We start from the raw sequence: 25,295 nt of genomic DNA on the forward strand, positions 1-25,295 counted from the left end.
ATTGCACTTGTATCACCATCTCTTCGTCGAACTAGTGCACCTATACAATTTACCATTGTATTGGCTGTGTTGGGGACACAAGAGACTCTTTGTTATTTGGTTGCAGGGTTGTTTGAGAGAGACCATCTTCATCCTATGCCTCCCACTGATTGATAAACCTTAGGTCATTCACTTGAGGAAAATTTGCTACTGTCCTACAAACCTCTGCACTTGGAGGCCCAACAACGTCTACAAGAAGAAGGTTGTGTAGTAGCCATCACACAGCGGCAGCGCGAGGGTCGGTGCAGCCATGGGGACCACCTGAAGAGGACGCCCTCGAGATGGCAGTAGACCGCGGGCTGCGACACTTCGACCCGGAGGGGCGACGCAGCGGCAACGCGCGGGTTGGTGCAGCCGCGTGGAGAACCACGGAGCGGTGGCGCTGCGGCTCGAAGGGGCGACACAGCGGCGGCCCGATACTCGATTGATGTAGGGCATGCTGTACCCGGGGTAATCTTCATGGGACCTGCAGAGACGCACGCGGATGGTTGATCAGACCGAAAGCACGGTGGGCGAGATCAAGAAGAGTGGACCAGTCGTGGCAGAAGCGGGACATGAGCTGTGCACGAGAGCTGAACAGGACATCGTGCATGCGTGCAAGTACAAACTCGCACTGGATGCATGGACGCGCGATCAAGACGAGACATATGCACGTGATGCTCAAGTGTACTCGCTGTAACGTGGATCTATGGGTCAACTCGGGCACCCGAGCAACCCACGCACACGCCGCGCGGATGGACACGCATGTGGATGATGCGAATAGCGGCCGCCTCCGATGTGCTGCCAAGCTTCGGTCGCGGGGATACAGCCAATGGAGGCCGCATGCGGAAATAAGCTAGGGGGAGACAGGTCGGTGCAGTCGCTATCAGGTCGGAGTAGAGGCGCACTGTAGACGACGGACGGTGATGGGCGACGTAATTCAATCTTAGACCGAAAAACCAAAAAGGAAGCACCGATCAATGCGACAGGTGGAAGAGAGAGAAAACCGGATCAAGCGATCAGGAAAAAGACTCTCTAAGGCAGCCGGTTAACACGACATGCGAACGAACCCTAGGTACAGGCGGCGTGGCCCCCGGCGGTGGTCATGAAGGCCGACCGGCCCGGGGGCGGTGTGCGGGGCGGAAGCGTCGGGCGACGACTAGGGTTGGATCGGTTAGGCAAGGGAGAGAGGAGATCGACAGAATATGATGGATGTTGTATTGAGCCTCACAAGCGCGTATATATATGAGTACAGAGTTTGAGGACAAGAAGCCTCTCTTAAAAATAAGGTAGGAGTTGGATTATAAATTCTAGACTACCAAATATATCTCTAACAAATCTCTCGGATATGATTGGTACACGACTGCGATGTCTGGTACCGAGCGCACCAGCGTCACCTTCCTAGCCATGAAGAGCGCGAACGTCACTGCCGGGTTTATGTGCCCACCTGCATTGCACACGGAAGGCGACAATTAGTTCAAGATACACTCATTTCTATTTATTTCTGTGACAAGTAATTATGGATGAAAAAAGTATGTTGTGACACAGATGTGTATATACCTATCTGAGACGCCGCTGGTAGAGTAGACGAGGACGGAGACGGTGGCACCGAAGGAGCAGGTGGCGCCGAGGTAGCTGACGCCGGTGCATCGCTCATCGGCGGCGGAGGACTGGTTCCTGTACCCGACGACGGTGGCTTCCACGTAGAGGAGGACGAGAGAGGCCGTGAACTCGCCGATGAGGGCGCAGTACAGGGACCACGTGGTCAGCTCGCTCGTGTCCAGAGTCCGGATCGCCGGTGGGTCCGAGTACGGCACCCTCTGGACGATGATATCTGTTATCTCTTCGTCGGCGGTGACCACCTTCTCCACCTCCTTGGCTGCTATGATCGTCGTCGACATGGTCAGCCGGCTTGGTTGGAACGTGTGTGTATGGCAATGGCAGTCTGGTAATAGGAGTATCCACACCAAGAGTGCAAGCTTAAATAGGTATGATCGTGGTCAATTGCTTGCAAAGCTGCATGCGTGAGGGAGACTCTGCTTGGATTAGATATTTGGAGTTGGAGGAGGTTTTCTCCTTGGAATCTACTACATGTCCAAGAGCTTCTACTGCACAGGTGATTTACGTAACGGCTGAGGTGGAATGTAACAACAATAACCCTAAACCTACGAAGCTGGTACTAAGCTTTTACATTAATCACATAAAATTTCTTACGTAGGTGTAGCATTACTCTTCCAGTTACCAATTATGTCGAGCGGATCTCCATCCATTGTCCAATGTCCAATGGTGCATCGCCCCATTATTTCTGTTGAGTATATTGATTAGATTGGAAATATAGGTTAGACTAGGAAATATTCTGGCTTGCCTTGTACTCCAAGTAGATCATGTACTCCTATATATGTGCCCACGAAGCTCAAGTAATATAACGAGCTATTTCACCAATCCTCTCTCTCCCTTCTAACAATTTCTCTTTTCTTATTCTTAACTGATCCCTAAATACATGGTCCTCAATTTTGGATCTCACAGCTTCTCCCCTATCCTAGACACTATTCCCAGATCTTGCATCGCCATATACCTGTTTCTTCCCTAGATCAAGCCACCCCGTACCCCCGGTGTGCTAGGCGGTGGCAGTGGCGGTCGATGTTGTTCTCATGAAGGCATGTTGTTTCTTTTGTTGTTCGTTGGTGTTGCTCGATGGGCATCGTTGGGGAAATCATCGTCTTGATCAACAACTTCTTCTTCCGAGACTTTGTGAGCAAGATCATCGGCTTGGTCTCATGATATTGACTAACTGCTTGCCTATGTCAGGGTGATGCCCCTGTCGTTACGCTTGGCATGTTTGCCAATCTCTGTCATACGTGGTGGCCTACTATTGCGTGGGTTAAATGAGGTTTGGTACTTTAGTGGTTGAATTTCTCTATGTTTTCCATTGCAAGTGAAGCTATGGTGGCACAACGAAGACGAATTCGGCTAAAGCTTCGGAAAGAATATTGAGGTGTATGGCATGGGTTGTAATCTCCCATTTTTTTAGGGCTATTTTGTCTGTGGATTCAATTACTCATTATCTGGTTCTATCTTATGTTCACTTGATCATATTTGCCTAATAAAACATATTGATTTTTTTAATGTGAGGCCAAGTTTGGTTGCTTCTTCAGTTATTCTGTGAGCTTGAATAATTAATGAGAAGAATGAGCCATGCATGGTGATGATGTGTAGTCAACTATTTAGGTTAGAAATTCTGAGATTCTGAGATGCATTTCTGTGACGCTTTGTGCAAAATCAAGAGTCTGTTCATAGTACGGGGGATTCCTTCTTTGGGCCGGGGGAAAAAAGAGGGAGATTCCAAAGAGTAATGCTTGTTGGGGTATGCAAGTATCGTCCGAAAACCAGGCTTTGAGTGGTGAACTCGATTCTGGTTGTTTGCGTTAGAAAATGTCAAGAGTGAGCAGCGCAGTGTAGCAGTCATGAGGAGCAGCGCAGTGGCAGCAATGTCAAGAGTGCTACACTGAAACGGATCATCAGGAGAGACCAAGGAGTGCTCATGGTGGTGAGCCGGCACCAGAGGCGTCAGCCTTGTAGAAGAAGTTGTATGCCTCGGCCACTTCCAGCTACCACATCGCTTCACGGTCCGGCTGCGCAGAGAGATCCACTATCTTGTGCACCTGCAACGATCAAGTTCAGGGATGCTCAAGTAAGAGGCCGACAACATGCACCGTGATGCAGGATATTCCTATGAAATCTCACGTGTGGTAAGCATTAAGAATACATACAGTAACCACCTACTTCAGACAAAAGCTTTCATTTTGATTTACATTGGTAAGCCATGGTAAAGTGGCAATTAACTGGAGACTGAACACATAATCTAATGATAATCTAGAGAGTCAAACAAAAAGGAATCCAAAAAACTGCAGGCGTGAAGCTGGCGTCTGGCGCGGATCCCAGAGGCGATTGCCTGGGTATCTGCAGCTCTGATCCCGAGAGGGATATGCTCCCCATGCCGCGGCACATGTGATATAGCTCATTTGAATTGATTTCTTCACTATTTTCATTGTTGTTTCCACTGTTTGGTGCCCCTGTAACATCACCAGATGACTCATGCGCAGTGTTAAGAGGGTTAGCCAACATATGACCATCACAATTATTAACGCCCCCTTGATCATAACCGGAGAGACTAGGAGGAAGCAAGAGGATTTCTTCTTGGAGTAGGGCACCGGCGTTAGGGTGAAGATCCGAAAAAGGAAACTTTATCTCATCGAAAACAACATCACATGAGATGTAGACTCGACCAGTGGAGTTGTTAGGGCATTTTACATCACTACTAGGAAAATGGTTATACAAAGAACTTTACCAGTAACGTGTGTTTGGGACCACACGCTACTGGTACATACCAGTACCGCTTGGTAGAAAACGCGTTGCTGATATTAGTTAGCAGCAGCATGTGTTTTTCTGGGGCACGCTACTGATAAGTGTACCACACCACACCTTCAGGACCATAATAGTAGCATGGGGTATAAAAACCGCGCTACTACTAAATTGATAGTAGTAGCGCGGATGTGCAACCCCGCGCTACTACTATGAATAGATAGGATCAGCTAGTCGGCTCACTTAGTAGTAGCGTTTGTTCCTGAGGCCGCGCTACCATTAGGAACTTAGTGGTAGCGCGGCTCACGGGTATGCGCTACAACCAAGCGCACACCTCCCTCTCCCCCCCCCCCCCCCCCCCCCCCCTCTCTCTCTCTCTCTTCACGTTCTCTCCCCTTCCTCCCTCTCTACAACCAGTGATTCGCCGCTGCCGTCACCTCTGCCGCCGGCGTCAAGCCTCCAGGGAGCGATCCCTTCCAGCTACCCATCAGACACACACCCGCGGCCCCCGTTCCCCCTCACGGGCCCCGCGTCTCTCTCGAGGCGAGACGAGCCCGCCCGCCTAGGGTTTCCGCCGCCGCCGGAGAGGGAAGGGGAGGGGGTGAGGAACTGAACCGGAGCACGATGGTACGTGTGCTCGCCTTTCGATCACTCTCTCTCGATTTGATCCCTACTCGAGCTTTGGATTCATCTAGGAAGGCCCGTTTCTTAGTCGCGTGGCTCATGATCCGATTGGATGATTCGGCAGGCCGGACGACTCCTCGGGCAGCTCCTCGTCATGGGCGGCGCCGTCGTCGGCAGGGCCGTGGTCCAGGCCTACCGCCAGGCAATCGTCAGTGAGTGCCCCCTCTCCCTCTCCCTCTCCCCCCTGCAAAAATATTTGTTCCCTGCTTCCCTTCCTTTGCCCCTGACAATGTGAATGAATCCATGGTGGTACTGTATTTGTTTGCCGGGAAGGATAGCTGTAGCGGGAGAAATTTTGCAGCTCTTCCTAGATGGCTGGGTATCTAGCTCACAGCGTCCATGGAAAAACATGCTTTCTTTTACCCCTTTTATTTAAACATGTTCTAGTGTTCCTTGCTGTCCGAAACTGAGTGGTGGTGGTGATGGGATTTGTTTTAGACTTAATGGGCATAATCTTCAATCTGGAATGCTACACTACCGAAAATGTATGTATTTTATACCTGATTTACCTGATCATGCTCAAGCACCAATCTGAGTATATACCTGATTTACCTCTGACGGAAATAGTTTTAGTCTCTGCTGTATGTGTTTTATACTGCAGTAAATTAGCATTGTTAATTGAAAAATACTTGTACTACAGAGTGGGAGATGGGGCTACACAAGCACCAATTCATACATGCATGCATACTGTACCAATCCCGTTCATCAATTATGTGACCAAATAGTGTTTCTGAAAATTTACATACTGTACAAGCACACATGGTGTTTTCTGAAACCTTAACCAATTAGTTGGATGCTACATGTTGATTTTCCAGGTTATGAAGATGTGTCCATCCGGAGCCATTAAAACAATATGCTACATATACTGGGTAGATATCTCTGATTATTCCGTTATTACGGCGGGCGAGGAGAAACAATATGTACCGTGTAGTATGCTGAAGTATGTGCCATCCCTGATGCAGAGTAATCCATTGGAGTTTTTGCGATGCTTGCTCTATTCGGCTTTGAGTTCGAGTTCGCTAATATTGTGTTCTGTTTTCTCTGTATTAAATAAAGTGGTTGAGGATATTCAACAAATTGGTGTCGCAGGTTCTCAGTTCATGGGATCATTGGTTGGATCTTCTTCCAATGCCACAACACGTGTATGGACACTGTAGAAAAAAATATGTGAGGCGTTTTGCTGCAATCTATCCATACTGCCCAGCGCATGTTGTAAGTGAAGTTTCCTATGAGATTGCTAACAGTTTAGTGAACGTAACTGTCGCAGTTTATTCTGTCCCTAAAACAGATGTAGATGAAGAATTAATATGTTGTTGCAGAGAAGATAGATAATGTGGTGTCTGAGTTTTAGCCTAGAAGCAGACACATAGTCCATGAACAACATATTAATTTTTCCTTAAGAACGTTGCAACTGTCATCTGGATTGGGACAAATTTATCCGAGTTGATACTAACTCCATCCTTGATTTCATCATATATGTTTAGGTGTTTACTTCTTTTTCTACAACCACCAGCACTCAAATTTCCCATCTAGACATGTGTGTACTCCATGTTTCATTGAATAAACAAAAGAAGAACCATAGACTCACTGGCAGGTTCCTTATCTTTCTTTTTGTTGAGAAGGAGTTCATGATTATGATAGAACTTGGCAAGCTTCATTGATAATGACAATTATTGTTAGATGCAATTCAGGAATATATCTTGACCAAGTGAATTTTCTTAGATTATGGCATTATGCACTCCTATACTTTTAAGGATTTGGTTTTCCCAACATTACACGCTATACATGCATGTTTGTCACCTGCACCTAATTTACATACTGTATGCGTTGCCACTTGGCACTTCTACCCTTTTTCTATTCTCCATATCGTGTAGCTATTGTTTTCTAAATTTTCCATGTATGCAGATAGCAGCCAATTAATAGAAGCTATAACTACAAAAGTAACAGCAGCCTGTTGGTGCTCTTTTATGATGTCTACTTCCGACTGAATATTGGTTGGCATTACAAAGCTAGGTAACATTTATATCTTCACTACTCACATCATTTTTAATATAGATCCAATATTTTTGCATCTCAAATTTCTCTTAGCTTACATCTAGAGATACTTTAAAGAATAGTCTTCTCTTTCTTGCTATCTATCTTATGACACCATGGAAATTGATCCCGCTACAAATTTGTTCATATATGAGCTCTTTGTTGGCCGAATTTGGCAGCGCAGATACTGCAAAAAAAGGATACTGCTCCATCTTTTTTTTATGTAAAGAGTTGGTGTTTTCACATACCTGTTTATATTCTAGTAGATATTGATCTCTGTGATCGAAGTGTGTCTGTTTAATACCTCTAAAATCAACAATTGATACTTCTTGGTGCAGCATTGTAGCTTTATTTTTTACACGATCAGATTACCTTTGGTATGCAGCATGCATCCAAACTATGTTGTATATCTACAGTAGTAAATGTATCATCTTAATAGTGTATTGAAGCTATATTACTTCGTAGCTCGAATTTTAGGATTTCTCCATGGTTATTATAAGTTATGTAAAGCAATGTTTACCTGGAAGTGTAACTATAGTGCCATTCTTATCCTTTAATGTACCACCCATTGTTCTTATTGATGAATACTGTTACCCACATTATCCTAACTCATATAATGATCTTTAGGATTCATGTTTTTTTCTTTTTTCTTTAGGATTCATGTTTTTTTTCTTTTTGCTTGTTATTATGCATTACTATGAGTTCGTTGTATTGAGATTCCTTGCAACTTCAGGCACCTGAGCTATTTACAGAAGGAGGGGACCCGACCTTCTTCATGTCCCGCGGCAGTGTTTTCCTTTGATCCGTTCGTGCAACAAGGAGGGGACCTGGCCTTCTTCATGTCTCGTGCAACAAGTAAGGACTAGCCTCCGGCTGTTATTATTGATGCATGCGCATGTGCTAAAAAGAAAGAAAATACCCTGCGGGATTTGAACGCTGACGCGTACTAACAAGTTTTCACTTTCCCGACTTGGCCGTAGGGGTGATGGACATTGACTACGACAACCTGGTGGGCGTCGTGCTCTTCAACCACTCAGAGGTGGACTTCGCCGTGCAGCCTGGCGACCGCACTGCACGGATGATTGTCGATGTGATCGCGACGCCGGATGTCGCCGAGGTGGAGGACCTCGATGCCATCGTTCAGGGTGAGGGAGGATTTGGGTCCGCCGGCGTCTCAACTCCGAGCCTTGCTAGATACATGTAGAGAAGTGGTCTGTTTAGGCTGGTGGTGGAACATTAGGGAAGGTACCCACCTTTGGTTGTGTGCGTTTAATTTATTTTGCACTGGATGTGTCCCTGATTTCTATCTATGAATAACGCATGTAATTTTTTTTAATTCATAATTTGTTAGTAGTAGAGCTAGGGGAAAACTACACGCTACTAGTAGCTACCATAGTAGTAGCGCCTGGTATACTAGAAGCGCTACTGCTATTTTGTTACTAGTAGCGCGGGTTCAAATAGTAGTAGCGCGGATGGCGGCGCTACTACTAACTATTTTAGCTATAGCGCGGGATAAAAAACGCGCTACTGCTAAAAGTTTTTAGCTGTAGCGTCATAGTAGTAGCGCGGGAACCCATACTACTGGTATGCAAAAAACCTACGCTACTGGTAGTGTTTTTCCTAGTAGTGCATCCTTGTGTTGGGCATTGTACCCAAGAAAAGCACATTGTGTTGACCTAAACATGAGCTTGCGCTTGTTGTAAGGACGTAGATTAGGCTAAACTAGTCTTACCTCGATGTGAGGGGACGCGTTGCATGTTATAGGCAGGGGCGCAGGATCCCTGATAGCGCATACATGCGGTTGAGAGAAGATCGGGAGTACAACTTGGAGGAGAAGAATAGGAGAGATAAGGCACACGAACCTCTATCACACCTAGCAGCCCTAGCCCTAGCGCCGCCCCTCCCGCGGGCGACAAGGGCGGCACCGCCACCTTCTGCCGCTAGCCCTCCCCCTCCTCCCCTCCCCCGCCGCCGCCGGGGCAAAGCCCCCCGCGGTGGCTGGCGGCGGGGGCCTTCTCCCCTCCTCGCGGTCGTGGCCTGCGGGAGCGGCCAGGCCGAGCGGAGGCGCCGGGGCGCGCGGATCCTGGCGGTGCGGCGGCGACGATCTTGACGGCGGCGGGCCCATGGCACGGCTGCAGATGGGTCGACGCCGAGCTGTGTGGCGGCTGCATGCGGGTCTCCTCGTGGCGGCGGCCTTCGCCGGCGGCGGGGCGGCACATGCGCGGCATCCGGCGAGGGTTGGGTACGCGGCCACGGTGGCTTCCCGTGCGAGTACGCGGAGAAGAGGCTGTGTCGTGTGTTCTCGGGGAGGATGGCTATCCTCGCCCAGATCCGTCGGCGGCATGGCGGCAGAGGTCGCAGTGGCCGGTCGGCGGTGGCGGAACTTGGCCGGTGGCAGCGGCGAGGTTCTGTCTGGATCTAACGCATGTAATTTTTATTTTTTTAATTCATAATTTGTTAGTAGTAGCGCCTGGTATACTAGAAGCGCTACTGCTATTTTGTTAGTAGTAGCGCGGGTTCAAATAGTAGTAGCGTGGATGGCACCGCGCTACTACTAACTATTTTAGCTGTAGCGCGGGGTAAAAAACGCGCTACTGCTAAAAGTTAGCTGTAGCGTCGTAGTAGTAGCGCGGGAACCCACACTACTGGTATGCAAAAAACCTACACTACTGGTATTGTTTTTCGTAGTAGTGCATCCTTGTGTTGGGCACTGTACCCAAGAAAAGCACATTGTGTTGACCTAAACTGTTGTAAGGACGTAGATTAGGCTAAACTAGTATTACCTCGATGTGAGGGAACGTGTTGCATGTTATAGGCAGGGGCGCAGGATCCCAGATAACGCATACATGCGGTTGAGAGAAGATCGGGAGTACAACTTGGAGGAGAAGAATAGGAGAAATAAGGCACACAAACCTATATCACTCCTAGAAGCCCTAGCCCTAGCGTCGCCCCTCCCGCGGGCGACAAGGGCGGCGCCGCCACCTTCTGCCGCTAGCCCTCCCCCGCTGCCGCCGGCCAGAGCCGCCGGGGCAAAGCCCCCCGCGATGGCTGGCGGCGGGGGCCTTCTCCCCTCCTCGCATTCGTGGCCTACGGGAGCGGCCAGGCCGAGCGGAGGCGCCCGGGCGCGCGGATCCTGGCGGCACGGCGGCGACGATCTTGACGGCGGCGGGCCCATGGTGTTGGAAATATGGTCTAGAGGCAATAATAAAATGGTTATTATTATATTTCCTTGTTCATGATAATTGTCTATTGTTCATGCTATAATTGTGTTATCCGGAAATCGTAATACATATGTGAATACATAGACCACAACATGTCCCTAGTGAGCCTCTAGTTGACTAGCTCGTTGATCAACAGATAGTCATGGTTTCCTGACTATGGACATTGGATGTCATTGATAACAGGTCATCATTAGGAGAATGATGTGATGGACAAGACCCAATCCTAAGCATAGCACAAAGATCGTGTAGTTCGTTTGCTAGAGCTTTTCCAATCTCAAGTATCATTTCCTTAGACCATGAGATCGTGTAACTCCCGGATGCCGTAGGAGTGCTTTGGGTGTACCAAACGTCACAACGTAACTGGGTGACTATAAAGGTACACTACAGGTATCTCTGAAAGTGTCTGTTGGGTTGACACGGATCGAGACTGGAATTTGTCACTCCGTATGACGGAGAGGTATCTCTGGGCCCACTCGGTAATGCATCATCATAATGAGCTCAAAGTGACCAAGTGGTTGGTCACGGGATCATGCATTACGGTACGAGTAAAGTGACTTGCCGGTAACGACATTGAACGAGGTATTGGGATACCGACAATCGAATCTCGGGCAAGTAACGTACCGATTGACAAAGGGAATTGTATACGGGATTGATTGAATCCTCGACATCGTGGTTCATCCGATGAGATCATCGTGGAACATGTGGGAGCCAACATGGGTATCCAGATCCCGCTGTTGGTTATTGACCGGAGAGTCGTCTCGGTCATGTCTGCATGTCTCCCGAACCCGTAGGGTCTACACACTTAAGGTTCGGTGACGCTAGGGTTGTAGAGATATTAGTATGCGGTAACCCGAAAGTTGTTCGGAGTCCCGGATGAGATCCCGGACGTCACGAGGAGTTCCGGAGTGGATCTCCCAGGGGCCGGTGCCGCCCAAGGCCCCTATATATAGTGGAGGGGAGGGAGGGCAGCCGCACCACAGCCCCTGGCGCCTCCCTCTCCCTCCCGTGACACCTCTCCCTCTCGCTGAGCTTGGCGAAGCCCTGCCGAGATCCCCGCTACTTCCACCACCACGCCGTCGTGCTGCTGGATCTCCATCAACCTCTCCTTCCCCCTTGCTGGATCAAGAAGGAGGAGACGTCTTCCCCAACCGTATGTGTGTTGAACGCGGAGGTGCCGTCCGTTCGGCGCTCGGTCATCGGTGATTTGGATCACGACGAGTACGACTCCATCAACCCCGTTCACTTGAACGCTTCCGCTCGCGATCTACAAGGGTATGTAGATGCACTCCTCTCCCTCGTTGCTAGATGACTCCATAGATTGATCTTGGTGATGCGTAGAAAATTTTAAATTTCTGCTACGATCCCCAACAGTGGCATCATGAGCTAGGTCTATGCGTAGTTACTATGCACGAGTAGAACACAAGATGGTTGTGGGCGTAGATCATGTCAATTTACTTGCCGCTACTAGTCTTATCTTGATTCGACGGCATCGTGGGATGAAGCGGCCCGGACCGACCTTACACGTACGCTTACGTGAGACAGGTTCCACCGACTGACATGCACTAGTTGCATAAGGTGGCTAGCGGGTGTCTGTCTCTCCCACTTTAGTCGGACCGGATTCGATGAAAAGGGTCCTTATAAAGGGTAAATAGTAATTGGCATATCACGTTGTGGTTTTACGTAGGTAAGAAACGTTCTTGCTAGAAACCTATAGAAGCCACGTAAAAACATGCAACAACAATTAGAGGACGTCTAACTTGTTTTTGCAGCATATGCCTTGTGATGTGATATGGCCAGAAGATGTGATGAATGATATATGTGATGTATGAGATTGATCATATTCTTGTAATAGGAATCACGACTTGCATGTCGATGAGTATGACAACCGGCAGGAGCCATAGGAGTTGTCTTTATTTTTTGTATGACCTGCGTATCATTGAATAACGCCATGTAAATTACTTTACTTTATTGCTAAACACGTTATCCATAGAAGTAGAAGTAATCGTTGGCATGACAACTTCATGAAGACACGATGATGGAGATCATGGTGTCATGCCGGTGACGAAGATGATCATGGCGCCCCAAAGATGGAGATCAAAAGGAGCAAAATGATATTGGCCATATCATGTCACTATTTGATTGCATGTGATGTTTATCATGTTTTACTTCTTATTTGCTTAGTACGACGGTAGTAAATAAGATGATCCCTTATAATAATTTCAAGAAAGTGTTCCCCCTAACTGTGCGCCGTTGCGAAAGTTCGTTGTTTCGAAGCACCACGTGATGATCGGGTGTGATAGATTCCAACATTCATTTACAACGGGTGTAAGACAGATTTACACATGCAAAACACTTAGGTTGACTTGACGAGCCTAGCATGTACAGACATGGCCTCGGAACACAAGAGACCGAAAGGTCGAACATGAGTCGTATGCAAGATACGATCAACATGGAGATGTTCACCGATGATGACTAGTCCGTCTCACGTGATGATCGGACATGGCCTAGTTGACTCGGATCATGTTTCACTTAGATGACTAGAGGGATGTCTATCTGAGTGGGAGTTCATTGAATAATTTGATTAGATGAACTTAATCATCATGAACTTAGTCTAAAATCTTTACAATATGTCTTGTAGATCAAATGGCCCACGCTAATGTTGCCCTCAACTTCAACGCGTTCCTAGAGAAAACCAAGCTGAAAGATGATGGCAGCAACTATACGGACTGGGTCCGAAACCTGAGGATCATCCTCATAGCTGCCAAGAAAGATTATGTCCTAGAAGCACCGCTAGGTGATGCACCAATCCCAGAGAACCAAGACGTTATGAACGCTTGGCAGTCACGTGCTGATGATTACTCCCTCGTTCAGTGCGGCATGCTTTACAGCTTAGAATCGGGGCTCCAAAAGCGTTTTGAGCAACACGGAGCATATGAGATGTTCGAAGAGCTGAAAATGGTTTTCCAAGCTCATGCCCGGGTCGAGAGATATGAAGTCTCCGACAAGTTCTTCAGTTGTAAGATGGAGGAAAATAGTTCTGTCAGTGAGCACATACTCAAAATGTCTGGGTTACACAACCGCTTGACTCAGCTAGGAGTTAATCTCCCGGATGACGCGGTCATTGACAGAATCCTCCAGTCGCTTCCACCGAGCTACAAGAGCTTTGTGATGAACTTCAATATGCAGGGGATGGAAAAGACCATTCCTGAGGTATATTCAATGCTGAAATCAGCAGAGGTGGAGATCAAAAAGGAACATCAAGTGTTGATGGTGAATAAAACCACTAAGTTTAAGAAAGGCAAGGGTAAGAAGAACTTCAAGAAGGACGGCAAGGGAGTTGCCGCGCCCGGTAAGCCAGTTGCCGGGAAGAAGCCAAAGAATGGACCCAAGCCGGCGACTGAGTGCTTTTATTGCAAGGGAAGTGGTCACTGGAAGCGGAACTGCCCCAAATACTTAGCGGACAAGTTGGCCGGCAACACCAAAGGTATATGTGATATACATGTAATTGATGTGTACCTTACCAGTACTCGTAGTTGCTCCTGGGTATTTGATACCGGTGCGGTTGCTCATATTTGTAACTCAAAACAGGAGCTGCGGAATAAGCGGATATTGGCGAAGGACGAGGTGACGATGCGCGTCGGGAATGGTTCCAAGGTCGATGTGATCGCCGTCGGCACGCTACCTCTACATTTACCTACGGGATTAGTTTTAAACTCAATAATTGTTATTTAGTGCCAGCTTTGAGCATGAACATTGTATCTGGATCTCGTTTAATGCGAGATGGCTACTCATTTAAATCCGAGAATAATGGTTGTTCTATTTATATGAGAGATATGTTTTATGGTCATGCCCCGCTGGTCAATGGTTTATTCTTAATGAATCTCGAACGTGATGTTACACATATTCATAGTGTGAATACCAAAAGATGTAAAGTTGATAACGATAGTCCCACATACTTGTGGCACTGCCGCCTTGGTCACATTTGTGTCAAGCGCATGAAGAAGCTCCATGCTGATGGACTTTTAGAGTCTCTCGATTATGAATCATTTGACACATGCGAACCATGCCTCATGGGCAATATGACCAAGACTCCGTTCTCCGGAACAATGGAGCGGGCAACCAACTTATTAGAAATCATACATACTGATGTGTGCGGTCCAATGAGTGTTGAGGCTCGTGGTGGCTATCGTTATGTTCTCACTCTCACTGATGACTTGAGTAGATATGGGTATGTCTACTTGATGAAACACAAGTCTGAGACCTTTGAAAAGTTCAAGGAATTTCAGAATGAGGTGGAGAATCAACGTGACCGAAAGATAAAGTTCTTACGATCAGATCGTGGGGGAGAATATTTAAGTCACGAATTTGGTACGCACTTAAGGAAATGTGGAATCGTTTCACAACTCACGCCGCCTGGAACACCTCAGCGTAACGGTGTGTCCGAACGTCATAATCGCACTCTATTGGATATGGTGCGATCTATGATGTCTCTTACCGATCTACCGCTCTCATTTTGGGGCTATGCTTTAGAGACTGCCGCATTCATTTTAAATAGGGCACCGTCTAAATTCGTTGAGACGACACCGTATGAATTATGGTTTGGGAAGAAACCTAAGCTGTCGTTTCTAAAAGTTTGGAGATGCGATGCTTATGTCAAGAGACTTCAACCTGAAAAGCGCGAACCCAAGTCGGAGAAATGCGTCTTCATAGGATACCCTAAGGAAACCATTGGGTATACCTTCTACCTCAGATCCGAAGGCAAGATCTTTGTTGCCAAGAACGGGTCCTTTCTGGAGAAAGAGTTTCTCTCGAAAGAAATAAGTGGGAGGAAACTGGAACTTGATGAAGTACTACCTCTTGAAGCGGAAAGTAGCGCAGCTCAGGAAAATGTTCCTGTGGTGCATGCACCGACTAGAGAGGAAGTTAATGATGATGATGATCAAGGTACTTCGGATCAAGCTCCTACTGAACTTCGTAGGTCCATAAGGACACGTTCCGCGCCAGAGTGGTACGGCAACCCTGTCTTGGAAATCATGTTGTTAGACAACGGTGAACCTTCGAACTATGAAGAAGCAATGGCGGGCCCAGATTCCGACAAATGGCTAGAAGCCATGAAATCCGAGATAGGATCCATGTATGAAAACGAAGTATGGACTTTGACTGACTTGCCCGATGATCGGCGAGCCATAGAAAATAAATGGATCTTTAAGAAGAAGACAGACGCGGATGGTAATGTGACCATCTATAAGGCTCGACTTGTCACTAAGGGTTATCGACAAGTTCAAGGGGTTGACTACGATGAGACTTTCTCACCCGTAGCGAAGCTGAAGTCCGTCCGAATCATGTTAGCAATTGCCGCATTCTATGATTATGAGATATGGCAAATGGACGTCAAAACGGCATTCCTTAACGGCTTTCTTAAGGAAGAATTGTATATGATGCAGCCGGAAGGTTTTGTCGATCCTAAGAATGCTAACAAGGTATGCAAGCTCCAGCCCTCCATCTATGGGCTGGTGCAAGCATCTTGGAGTTGGAACATTCGATTTGATGAGATGATCAAAGCGTTTGGGTTTACACGGACTTATGGAGAAGCCTGTGTTTACAAGAAAGTGAGTGGGAGCTCTGTAGCATTTCTCATATTATATGTGGATGACATACAGTTGATGGGAAATGATATAGAATTCTTGGAAAGTATAAAGGCCTATTTGAATAAGTGTTTTTCAATGAACGACCTTGGAGAAGCTGCTTATATATTAGGCATCAAGATCTATAGAGATAGATCGAGACGCCTTATTGGTCTTTCACAAAGTACGTACCTTGACAAGATATTGAAGAAGTTCAATATGGACCAGTCCAAGAAGGGGTTCTTGCCTGTATTGCAAGGTGTGCAATTGAGCACGGCTCAATGCCCGACCATGGCAGAAGATAGAGAAAAGATGAGTGTCGTACCATATGCCTCGGCCATAGGGTCTATTATGTATGCCATGTTGTGTACCAGACCTGATGTAAACCTTGCCGTAAGTTTGGTAGGAAGGTACCAAAGTAATCCCGGCATGGAACACTGGACAGCGGTCAAGAATATCCTGAAGTACCTAAAAAGGACTAAGGATATGTTTCTCGTTTATGGAGGTGACGAAGAGCTCGTCGTAAAGGGTTACGTCGATGCTAGCTTCGACACAGATCTGGATGACTCTAAGTCACAAACCGGATACGTGTATATTTTGAATGGTGGGGCGGTAAGCTGGTGCAGTTGCAAGCAAAGCGTCGTGGCGGGATCTACATGTGAAGCGGAGTACATGGCGGCCTCAGAGGCAGCACAAGAAGCAATCTGGATGAAGGAGTTCATTACCGACCTAGGGGTGATTCCCAATGTGTCGGGCCCGATGACTCTCTTCTGTGACAACACTGGAGCTATTGCCCTTGCTAAGGAGCCCAGGTTTCACAGGAAGACCAGGCATATCAAGCGTCGCTTCAACTCCATTCGTGAAAATGTTCAAAATGGAGACATAGATATTTGTAAAGTACATACGGACCTGAATGTAGCAGATCCGTTGACTAAACCTCTCCCTAGAGCAAAACATGATCAACACCAGAACTCTATGGGTGTTCGATTCATCACAATATAACTAGATTATTGACTCTAGTGCAAGTCGGAGACTGTTGGAAGTATGCCCTAGAGGCAATAATAAAATGGTTATTATTATATTTCCTTGTTCATGATAATTGTCTATTGTTCATGCTATAATTGTGTTATCCGGAAAACGTAATACATGTGTGAATACATAGACCACAACATGTCCCTAGTGAGCCTCTAGTTGACTAGCTCGTTGATCAACAGATAGTCATGGTTTCCTGACTATGGACATTGGATGTCATTGATAACGGGATCACATCATTAGGAGAATGATGTGATGGACAAGACCCAATCCTAAGCATAGCACAAAGATCGTGTAGTTCGTTTGCTAGAGCTTTTCCAATGTCAAGTATCATTTCCTTAGACCATGAGATCGTGTAACTCCCGGATGCCGTAGGAGTGCTTTGGGTGTACCAAACGTCACAACGTAACTGGGTGACTATAAAGGTACACTACAGGTATCTCTGAAAGTGTCTGTTGGGTTAACACGGATCGAGACTGGGATTTGTCACTCCGTATGACAGAGAGGTATCTCTGGGCCCACTCGGTAATGCATCATCATAATGAACTCAAAGTGACCAAGTGGTTGGTCACGGGATCATGCATTACGGTACGAGTAAAGTGACTTGCCGGTAACGAGATTGAACGAGGTATTTGGATACCGACGATCGAATCTCGGGCAAGTAACGTACCGATTGACAAAGGGAATTGTATACGGGATTGATTGAATCCTCGACATCGTGGTTCATCCGATGAGATCATCGTGGAACATGTGGGAGCCAACATGGGTATCCAGATCCCGCTGTTGGTTATTGACCGGAGAGTCGTCTCGGTCATGTCTGCATGTCTCCCGAACCCGTAGGGTCTACACACTTAAGGTTCGGTGACGCTAGGGTTGTAGAGATATTAGTATGCCGTAACCCGAAAGTTGTTCGGAGTCCCGGATGAGATCCCGGACGTCACGAGGAGTTCCGGAGTGGACCGGAGGTAAAGAATTGTATATAGGAAGTCCAGTTTCGGCCACCAGGAAAGTTTCGGGGGTCACCGGTATTGTACCGGGACCACCGGAAGGGTCCCGGGGGTCCACCGGGTGGGACCACCTATCCCGGAGGGCCCCATGGGCTGAAGTGGGAGGGGAACCAGCCCCTAGTGGGCTGGTGCGCCCCCCTTGGGCCTCCCCCTGTGCCTAGGGATGGAAACCCTAGGGGTGGGGGGCGCCCTACTTGGCTTGGGGGGCAAGCCACCCCCCTTGGCCGCCGCCCCCCTGGAGATTGGATCTCCCAGGGGCTGGCGCCCCCCCAGGGCCCCTATATATAGTGGAGGGGAGGGAGGGCAGCCGCACCACAGCCCCTGGCGCCTCCCTCTCCCTCCCGTGACACCTCTCCCTCTCGCTGAGCTTGGCGAAGCCCTGCCGAGATCCCCGCTACTTCCACCACCACGCCGTCGTGCTGCTGGATCTCCATCAACCTCTCCTTCCCCCTTGCTGGATCAAGAAGGAGGAGACGTCTTCCCCAACCGTACGTGTGTTGAACGCGGAGGTGCCGTCCGTTCGGCGCTCGGTCATCGGTGATTTGGATCACGACGAGTACGACTCCATCAACCCCGTTCACTTGAACGCTTCCACTCGCGACCTACAAGGGTATGTAGATGCACTCCTCTCCCTCGTTGCTAGATGACTCCATAGATTGATCTTGGTGATGCGTAGAAAATTTTAAATTTCTGCTACGATCCCCAACACATGGCGCGGCTGCAGATGGGTCGACGCCGAGCTGTGTGGCGGCTGCGTGCGGGTCTCCTCGTGGCGGCGGCGTTCGCCGGTGGCGGGGCGGCACGTGCGCGGCATCCGGCGAGGGGTGGGTACGCGGCCACGGTGGCTTCCCGTGCGAGTACGCAGGGAAGAGGCTGCGGCGTGTGTCCTCGGGGAGGATGGCTATCCTCGCCCAGATCCGTTGGTGGCATGGCGGCAGAGGTCGCAGTGGCCGGTCGGCGGTGGCAGAACTTGGCCGGTGGCAGCGGTGAGGTTCTGTTTGGATCCGGGGCGGTGGCCCTGGAGGGTGGCAGCTGGTGAAGCTAGGGCTTCCCGCGGAGGCATGGCTTGGTGCAGTCCCTGTCCAAGGCAGATCTATGACGGCGATCTGCTTTGGATTTGTTCGGGTCAGAGACGGTGACGAGCGCGCGGGATCCTTCTCGGTGGCTCTCGCGACTTGGCGAGGCGGGGTGGGAGCCCTCCTCCTAGGCTCCAGTGGTGGCACGCTCAGGCAGTGGCCTGTGTGACAGGGATCCCACGGTGGCACTGTTGCTGTGGTTGGTCGCCGGATCTAGGCGGCTGGATCTGGGGCTTTGAAGGCGATCGAGACGGTGCACAGGTTGCTGGGTGGATTTCTTGGGACGGATCCGGGTGAAAACCTGGTCTTCGGTTGATGGCCAGAGCCGGTGATGACGATGCCCTTATCATCGTTTCCTTCATGAAGGCATCATCGAGGTGAAGCTCCCAACTCCAATCAATACTTCCGGGGGAAACCCTAGATCAGCTGATCGGATGTTGGCGGCATTCATGTGTCGTAACCCCCTTTGGGGCGGCATTCTTGGAGGTGCACTCGGCTTCGCGGGACCAGCGGACGGCTTTTTTGGTGGAGCGGTGCTTCATCCTACACATTGATGGCGACGGATCTTGACGGCATGGTGTAGTGCAGATTCGGAGTTCGATGTGGGAGGATGGACTCGCGCAGGAGGACGTCGCTGTCTGGCGTCATGGTGGCGTCGATGCCAGAGACCTGGCACAGTAGATGCAACAGTACAGCTCTGAAGATGGACTCGTGGCAGGTGGCTGCGGCGGCCTCATACCCGGCAGGCGTCCTGGTTGAGGAGTGCGCCGGACTGGTAGGTGCCCCATACCAGGCAGACGTCCTGGTTGGGACCTCAGGTCTTAACTGTTTAGGTTTGGCTGCGATGTCTGTTTGGTATTAGGTCCAGGCTATCAGCGCCTCTTCATCAATTGGATAGGTGTAGCGACAGTTGTTGCTTAGACGGTGGCTTTAGTCTTACTGTTGTATGACTTTGTAAGGTCTTATCAGAATAATTAACAAAGTGGCCGCATGCATCATCCAAATGCAGAGGCCGGGGTCATCCTCCTTTTCTAAAAAAAAGTTACAACAGAAAAGAGATAACAACGGGGCCTAACTACGTATCTAAGTTGATCTCCACAACATATACAAGTCCTGCACATATACGCCTTGTTTGACACTAATAAGTACTACTCCCTCCGATCTATAATAAGTGTCGTGGTTTTAGTTCAAAATTTTGCACTAAAACTACTGACAGTTTTTCTTGCGGAAAACTTCCAATCTATTCATCTTCAATCATGGTAGTACAACGAACACCAGAAATAATAAGAATTACATCCAGGTCCGTAGACCACCTAGCGACGACTACAAGCACTGAAACGAGCCGAAGGCGCGCTGCTGTCATTGCCCCTCCCTCGCCAGAGTCGGGCACAACTTGTTGTAGTAGACAGTCGGGAAGTCGTCGTGCTAAGGCCCCATAGAACCAGCGCACCAGAACAGCAACTGCCGCCGATGAAGGATAACGTAGATCGAAAGGATCCAATCCGAAGACACACGAACATAGACGAAAAACAACTAGATCCGAGCAAATCCACCGAGGATAGATCCGCCGGAGACACACCTCCAAACGCCCACCAACGATGCTAGACGCACCACTCACTACTAGGAAAAGGGCTATAGATGGAATGGCCACTAATGGCGCACTGTACATGTGGTGCGCCATTACTAAATACTAATGGCGCACCATGTGTCGGTGCGCCATTAGTGTGAAAATACTAATGGCGCACCACATCCACGGTGCGCCATTAGTAAAAAAAAATTAATTTTTTCAAAACTACTAATGGCGCACCGTGGGATGGTGCGCCATTAGTAGTTCAACTAGTAATGGCGCACCCCCCACGGTGCGCCATTAGTAATTATGTTTCAAAAAAAATTTTAAATTTTTTTTATTTTTATTTTTTAAACTACTAATGGCGCACCTGTGAGTGGTGCGCCATTAGTAGTTCAACTACTAATGGCGCACCACTCCCACGGTGCGCCATTACTAGTTGAACTACTAATGGCGCACCACTCACAGGTGCGCCATTAGTAATTTTATTATAAATTTTGTTTGTTTCAAATATTTTTTTTTGAAAAACTACTAATGGCGCACGGTTGGGGAGGTGCGCCATTACTAGGTGAACTACTAATGGCGCACCACCCCCACGGTGCGCCATTAGTAACTGGGCCCATTCCACCGAATGCACCCCCCCGGACCGCCTTTTCAGTTTTAAAAAAATAAAAGAAAATGACGGAAATGTCAAAAAAAAAAATAAGTTTCCCATGTGATACGGGGCTTTCAAAATCCTCAAAAACCTAACAGAAAAAATAAATTAAAAACCTAAGAGGGGGAACCCCGTTTTTTCAAAATCCTCAAAAACCTAACAGAAAAAAAGATACGGGGCTTTTAAGATCTGGAGAGGCAAAAAAATTCAAAAAAAATCAAACTTACTAATGGCGCACCTGCCCATGGTGCGCCATTACTATCTTCCCACCTTCAAAATTCAAAATAAATTAAAAAAATAAAAAAAAAGTTACTAATGGCGCACCTGCCCATGGTGCGCCATTAGTATCTTCCCGCCTTCAAAATTCAAAATAAATCAAAAAAATAAAAAAAAAGTTACTAATGGCGCACCTGCCCATGGTGCGCCATTAGTATCTTCCCGCCTTTAAAATTCAAAATAAATAAAATAAATAAATAAATAGTAATGGCGCACCTGCCCACGGTGCGCCATTACTATGCCGTATATATGGCTGGGCGTGTCCTCTCCTCCTTACCTCTTCATTCTTCTCCTCCACTTCATCTCCTTCTCCCTCCTCTCCGGTGAGCTCCTCCTCCCTCCTCTCCGGTGAGCTCCTCCTCCCTCCTCTCCGGTGAGCTCCTACTCCCTCCTCTCCGGTGAGCTCCTCCTCCCTCCTCTTCGGTGAGCTCCTCCTCCCTCCTCTTCGGTGAGCTCCCCTCATGGTTTCTCCTTCCTCCTCTCCGATGCTCCGGTGAACTCCTCTCCGGCGACCTCCTCCTCCTCTCCGGCGATGTAGGCGAGCACCTCTCCGGCGACCTCCTCCTCCTCCTCTCCGGCGAACTCCTCTCCGGCAAAAGAACACGGCAAAAGAACGTACAAGATCCAAAAACAGGAACAAAATTTGAAATAATATCATGCAAAAAAATGAGCCAAAAAAAGAGCAAAAAATGGGCAAAAAAATCGCGATCCAGATCCAAATTCAAAAATAGCAAAGGATACTAATGGCGCATCACTAAACAGTGCGCCATTAGTATGCCGAAGTTACTAATGGCGCATCCTGTTGTTGTGCGCCATTAGTATGCCAAAGCACCTGGGTATAGATGGCCCCCTGGGAGGCATACTAATGTCGCACTGTTGTATATACTAATGGCGCATCTGGGGTGCGCCATTAGTATACCAGATACTAATGGCGCACCAGTGGTGCGCCATTAGTAAAATATACTAATGGCGTGGCACTAATGGCGCACCACTAATGCGCCATTAATTGCCAAATTAGGTGCGCCATTAGTAGGCCTTTTCCTAGTAGTGATTGGAATGGGGGCTAGGCGGGGAGACCTTTATTCCATCTTCAGGGAGCCGCCGCCGTCTCGTCTTCTTGAGCAGGGACACAAACCCAAACAAATCTGAAAGGAACGACTAACAACGGAGCCCTCTCGCTGGCCCTTACCAGGTTCCACCTCACCTCCATGGCCCTAGGGCCACCGAAGACGAGGAAGACCTGCGGCGAGCCGGCGAGAGGCACAAACCCTAGCTTTTTTGGTGGAGGAGGAGGAGGAGGAAGTTGCGGCCGTTTTGACAAAAAAGGCACAAGCTTAACTGACGTCCAGTTTGGACCATCGGCTGACAAACAAAACGATAGTTATTATGGATTGGAGGGAGTGGCACTTTTACCAGGTCAGATAATAATGAATTAGGCCAGCCCCTGTTCCGGTGATGCGTCTAGCATCATCGGTGGGCGTGTGGAAGTCAAGATGGCAATGGGGACGAAACCCATCGGGTTTTGCCTTCCCAAACCCATCCCCACGAGAAAATCGTAAACCCGTCCCCGTCCCATCACCGTGTGCGGGGCTAGTTTTCTGCCCGTCCCCTAAACCCATCGGGTTTCGGGGAACCCACGATAAAATCAAAATATTTAAACAAACATAGTGGCGACAAAGAATAACATTTCAGCAGCAAAACAAGCACATTTCAGCAGCATAACTTGAGTAAATTTCGACAAAAAACAATAGTAGATGGTTCAACAGCTATATAAGTTCTGAAATAGAACTTATAGTTCACAAATCACTTTAAAGTTGGAATCATCATGGCATCTTTCACATCTCCAAGCCTCCAAACGACCATCTTCAAATCTTCCAATGCCAAATCAAAGTGCCAAGTCCTAGGGAAGATCAAAATTCGCTCAAGCTAAAGTTAAACATGAGAAAAATATGCAGATTAGTATATGAAATTTTCAAGTACCTGTACTTCACCTGCATTCCCTCTTGAATGTCTTGAATACAACTCCAAAAGCTTTGTCCTTATTCATTGTCAACATCTATGAGAATCAAATAAGTAGTAATGAACATCTTATGAAACATTGCAGCAAGATAATGACAAACTTTATGATGATATGTAAAGAAAGACACACCTTTATATTTGTTTCTTATCCAATCTTGTGAGCACATCAAGGCCTCTAAGATTTCAGGGGTAAGATGACTACGGTGGTAAAAATATAATGTAATTTCGCGGGTATTGCCGGGTTTCGGGTTCAGGGACTACCGAAACGGGTGTAAACCCACGAAATGTGTCGTGTTGTATAATGTGCCCAACAACAGCCCCGCGGGGATGAAAAGATGCCCATCCCCGTCTCCTAATAGGGTAAAAACCCACGGGGACGCGGGTTTCGGGGCCCCATTGCCATCTTGATGTGGAGGTGCGTCTCCGGCAGATCTGTCTTTGGTGGATTTGCTCGGATCTGTTCGTCGTTCGTCTTCGTTCGTGTGTCTTCAGGTTGGATTCTTTTGATCTACACTCTTCATCTGCGGCAGTTGCTGTTCTGGTGCGTTGGTTCCATGGGGACTTAGCACGACGACTTTCCGACTGTCTACTACAATAATGTTTGCCCGGCTCCGGCGAGGGAGGGGCGATGACAACGGCGCGTCTTCGGCTCACTTCAGTGCTTGTAGTCGTCGCTAAGTAGTCTATGAATCTGGATGTAATTTTTATTATTTCTAGTGTTCATTGTACTACCATGATTGAAAATGAATAGAATGAAAGTTTTACCCGCAAAAAACAATAATGAATTAAGCCGTGTTCGGTAATTCTCCGCTCCTCGCCAGGGAGCGAAGCGGGCGGAGCGCCCATTTGGCTGCTCTCTCAAATTACACTAGATGCCCCTCCGCTCCTGCAGCGGAGTTAGGAGCGGAGAGTTTCCGAACGGCCCCTTAGTTCATGAGGCCATCTTGTCGTAAAAGAAGCCTTTACTGCAAAGAGTAGAGCTGCAGAGTATTTTGATGGTGGCTGGGATTGTTCAACTCTTGCATCGATCATCCTGAGGGGGTTCTAAAGTAAATCCCAGGTTATCTTTGCATGCAGTTTCTTATTACATGATTCGGCTTTTTTTTTCCAGGGGAAATACAGGCATACAGCTAATGTTGCTAAGCAACAGCAGCAAATGTTGCGGCACAAGCAAAGCTGGTCAACAGACACGTCTATCACATTCACATCTGAGAAACGGAGAAGGCAAGAAAAAACGAGGGAGGTTTGGGAGATCCTGGGCGCCAGGGCTGGCCCTTGGCATCCTCGGGTCGGAGAAAACAAGCAAGGGACGGGCCAGGGAAGAAGGCGGCCAGGACCTGGATCCAGGCGCGCTGGAAGCGGATGCCCAACAGCATCTGCGCCGGGGAGGAGCCCTCGGAGGAGGTGGAGCCCGGGAGCTGCGAGGCCAACAGCTTCAGCGCCGCCAGCGAGCAGTCCATGGCGGTCCCTCCATTTTTCTCACTGGCAGTTGTGGCCTTTGTGGGCGCAAATGGTTGGAAGGGCTGGACATAATCGATGCGGCCTTTTAAGCTGGGCTCAGACGGTGAAAGGCCCCAATATTTGTGGTACGGGCATTCATGAGCTAAAAACAACACTTCTTTCGAAATTGTAGCATGAGTGACAATTAATATTCCCTTAAAAAAAGACTGACAATTAATATAGATCCGAGGGAGTAACTAGTATTGCTTCCGTAAAAGAA

The 25,295-nt window shown here is 48.2% G+C and overlaps 1 long non-coding RNA gene and 1 pseudogene across 2 annotated transcripts; one reads left to right on the forward strand and one right to left on the reverse strand.

The window, feature by feature from the left end:
- Window positions 1-228: 228 nt before the first annotated feature.
- Window positions 229-1,919, reverse strand: LOC141027098 (uncharacterized; annotated as a pseudogene).
- A 2,830-nt stretch (window positions 1,920-4,749) lies between these two features.
- On the forward strand, window positions 4,750-8,911 carry LOC109759786 (uncharacterized). Of its 2 annotated transcripts, XR_006664370.2 has the most exons (7): window positions 4,750-5,007; window positions 5,129-5,216; window positions 5,880-6,004; window positions 6,154-6,276; window positions 6,970-7,077; window positions 7,832-7,953; window positions 8,079-8,911. It is a non-coding gene; the product is annotated as an uncharacterized lncRNA (long non-coding RNA). The 2 variants fall into 2 exon arrangements; XR_006664364.2 differs by having other exon boundaries at window positions 6,154-7,077.
- Window positions 8,912-25,295: the final 16,384 nt, after the last annotated feature.

The sequence above is a fragment of the Aegilops tauschii genome, chromosome 1 (genome assembly GCF_002575655.3).
Source record: "Aegilops tauschii subsp. strangulata cultivar AL8/78 chromosome 1, Aet v6.0, whole genome shotgun sequence".
Taxonomy (NCBI): domain Eukaryota; kingdom Viridiplantae; phylum Streptophyta; class Magnoliopsida; order Poales; family Poaceae; genus Aegilops; species Aegilops tauschii.